Below are 3,771 nucleotides of genomic sequence, written 5' to 3'. Positions count from 1 at the left end.
AAAGAATCAGGAATGCAGATGTGCCATCCCTTCTGCTTACATTTGTTTGTGTGTCACCAGCCCGCAGTTTTCCATTTAGCGTAGTTTCAATGCTATATATTCTTTAATCTTTAAAAAGAGAATACGGTACTGTAACTGCAGCTTACTGGAAGTTATACAGAGATGGACTTTAAAACAAAAAAAATCCTACAATCCAGAGGTGTCAAAAGGCTAATTCTTTAGAGATTAAGTTCCCTTGGTTTTTTTGCTTAAAAATCCCTCTAATAAAATTTAACTTTAAAGGGAGCTAGCCTTGAGTGTGGAAGAGTGAGGAACTGAACTTTCAGAAAATCAGAGAATCGGAGAGAATCAGAGAATGGTTTGGGTTGGAAGGGACTGTTAAAGATCATCTAGTCCAACCCCCTTCCCATGGGCAGGGACATCTTTCACTAGATCAGGTTGCCCAAAGCCCCATCCAACCTGATCTGGAACGCTTCCAGGGATGGGGCATCCACAGCTTCTCTGGGCAATGTGGTCCAGTGTCTCACCACCCTCATAAAAATTCTTCCTTATGTCCAATCTAAATCTGTCCCCTTTTAGTCTAAAACATCACAGGGCCACCAGCAGGGATATCATGGCCTGGAGCTTGCCTTCTGTTAGCTTTTCAGGCTTTAGAGATGGGTCTTGTTGCTCTTGGCCACACAAAGATTTTTGGCATGTAGCTTGTAGAACCATCTTTGCAGAATGCATCATCACTTCTTCCATATTTAAGAAGAAATAAATTAACTAGAGACTATTACGATTTTGCTTGAATGCAGACAGAAACCACCAAGCACTGCTGGACAACGTCCCAAAACAGCTCTTGATGTTACTGTGCCATACTAATCTTTAAGTCTTGCATACAGCCCTGTCTCAGTCTCTAAGCTCTAGCCACACATTGTATCTCTGTAAGTCCTCTAGTAGCTCTTCATGCTAAGGAAGGCTGAGAAAAGTGATTGCCCCACAGGCAGTGAGAGTCCTAAAAGGCCTTACCACAGAAATACTGGCATAATTTATTACCGAGTTTATAACTGGGGTGTAACAAAATAGGTGATCATCATCTTGGGAAAAGTCCTACTGCCACCGGGAGCTCTAGTACTTCTGCAGGAACAATGGTGGAGCAGTACACAAGTTGTACAGAAACGTCTATTACTCGTATATGACTTAGATAGGTGAAACAATAATGAGGATATGAATGATCCAAAAAACATCAAGCTAACTAAACAGAAAATGGAAGAAGAGGATGTTCTTTTGCTGAACAAGAGGAAGTACTTCTGCTTGTGGTAATTTGAGGAGGTTTATGTAGAATTATCAGTTATCAGAGCTTACGATACCTATCAAACCTAGAGCAAACTTAAACTTACAGAAGAATAACGTGTTCCGATATGCAAATCAGTGATAGAAGAAACCTTATGCAACAGCATATATATTCATATAATCCACTCTCAAAGCATACACAATGCGTCATTGCTAGGGCATAATAGAGAAAGATGGAAATGGAAACATAAACAGGGGAACTAACTACATTTAAAATTGGAAACAGTTAGGAAGACCTGGAGTGTTATTTACTGTAGTGCAATTTTGTACATTGAAAGTGAATGCTCTATCAATTAGGTTCTGCTCCTGAATCCACCAAGCTCAACAAATGTTGGGCAATTTACTTTAATAAGGGCAGGTTGATTCTTCTGGTACCAGGAAATCCTGATTCGTTCAAACTGTGCAGCAAAATGAACCACATTTGCTGTCAGTGGATGATATTTTAAATAGGTACAGTCTAGTACTAATAAATTGTCAGACATCACATATACAGAGAGTGGGATGCAGTAAGCGGAGACAACAACCAGGTCACTTCCTCATCAGGCTGCTTGCTAGTCTGACTCAGCTTTTGCTCTAGGTACAACCTGTCCATGAAGGGCCAATGGTGAAGTTCTGGAACAACGTTTTGGGGAAAAGAAGATAATTTCTTTCATATCAGTAATGAATAAGATCCTTTTGCATAAAGTACTCAACAGAAACAAAGCGAAGTTTAGTAACTCTAAGATGCTATATCGCAGTGAAAACTGAAGGGAAATGCTGCATAAGAGAACATTTTGCCCATGGAGTAAGTCTAAATATTGTAACAGTTCTTGATAAATACCGGTGTTTTGCTGAGGAACATGAAAGAGGCATATGTTTTCACCTCTGCATTGAAGACTAATTTGGTGACTGCTACTTTCAGCAATAATATGTAGGCATCCCCCCATAACAGACAGGGGGTGTGCACAGTGTTTTGGGGAATGCCAGAAGGATTTTTCAGCAAGTTTGCAACGTAATCAATGAACAAAAAATAAAAAAACAATCCTGGAGGTTGGTAGCACCACTGAAGAGGCAATCGCTCTTCTCTTTTGGGTTGTTCTCTTTCAGAACAAACTTCTCCCCTTTTTTTGTCAAGTGAGATTGATATAGTTAAAAAGAATAAAAGCCTTGCAGAAGCACAGCTTTTCCACAGCACCACAGTCCAATGGCTGTGCTGGTTTCCCACACTCTCTGTGCTACTGAGTGTCCACAGAACAGCAATCAACGTGGCTCACTGATGTGGCGTCCGTAACGGTACACACTAAAGTTAAGTAAACAAAGCTCAGGACTGGGGGAAAAACAATCACGCAGCATTACTCAGTACTATTGCCCGTGAGACAGTACAGGGATGAGCGAGGATGTGGACATGTGCCATGCTCCATGATCTTTGGCATGTGCCTTCCAAATCATGCCCTCCCATGTGCACTGGTGGAATCACATGATTTCTGTTACAGGCAAGCCATATCAACTGGCCTGCCTACATACGTAAAATAAAAGGGAAGCAGAGCTGGAGGTCACAGTATTTGCAAACGAAAGGCAGTTAATGTAACAAGCCTATTTCCAATTATCTCTTAATTGCTTATATAGTTGTAACTCAAATTGAAATTACATTTTCAAGAAAGTATGTATGCAAATAATAACAAATAATGCTTTTATCTGTTATAGCCGTTACTGTAGATGTTCAGTATTGACTAACATTATGGGGTAGGGCATATGAGGAAATACGGAAGCACAAATGAGGTCCCGTGGGCAAACAGTATGTGCAGTAAGCAAACACCACAAATGGTCTTCCATGCCCTTCTCAGAGCAAACAAATTCTGCAGTACTGACAAAAATCTCCAACGTCCTTCTTTTTCCTGCACATGTACTAGCAATTTCCAGTCTGAAGCCCAGTTCAAAGTTAATAGCTGTTTAAAAGCAAACCCATTGCTCACCATCATGCAGCATAATAAAGCCACCACGCAGTGGTGAGGGGTTGCCTAGCTGACAGCCCTCCTGAAGCCACCAGCTTCCCACCAGAGAAGGGTGCTCAGAACCGGGACTGACATTTTTCCAGAAAGACAAGCTGAAGTATAACCCGGCATCCCCAAACCGGGCTCCAAGCTGACAATCAGCGCCCCAAACTCTAAGAGGAAAATACTCAAGAGAATCTGGGGAGTAAGACTGTTAGGTGTGAACCCAGGTTAAGAACTGCAACTTTACAACTACCTTCATGGAAAAGTCACGCTAGGGCATGTCCTGATGGTCCTTGCTAAATCTGACAACTTACCTCCCTTGTTTTAACATTAGCTCATTTCCTATAAACGAGAAGCTGCGCAGAGCACTGGAGTGAGTACTTGCACAGGATAGCCATGCTTTGGTCTGACCGGGGGACAAGGGGGTCCAAGCCCGGAGCGCTGGCACCAGGCAGGGGCGGCC

The sequence above is a fragment of the Fulmarus glacialis genome, unplaced genomic scaffold (assembly GCF_000690835.1).
Source record: "Fulmarus glacialis isolate BGI_N327 unplaced genomic scaffold, ASM69083v1 scaffold4794, whole genome shotgun sequence".
NCBI lineage: Eukaryota > Metazoa > Chordata > Aves > Procellariiformes > Procellariidae > Fulmarus > Fulmarus glacialis.
This window is presented reverse-complemented; position numbering follows the sequence as displayed.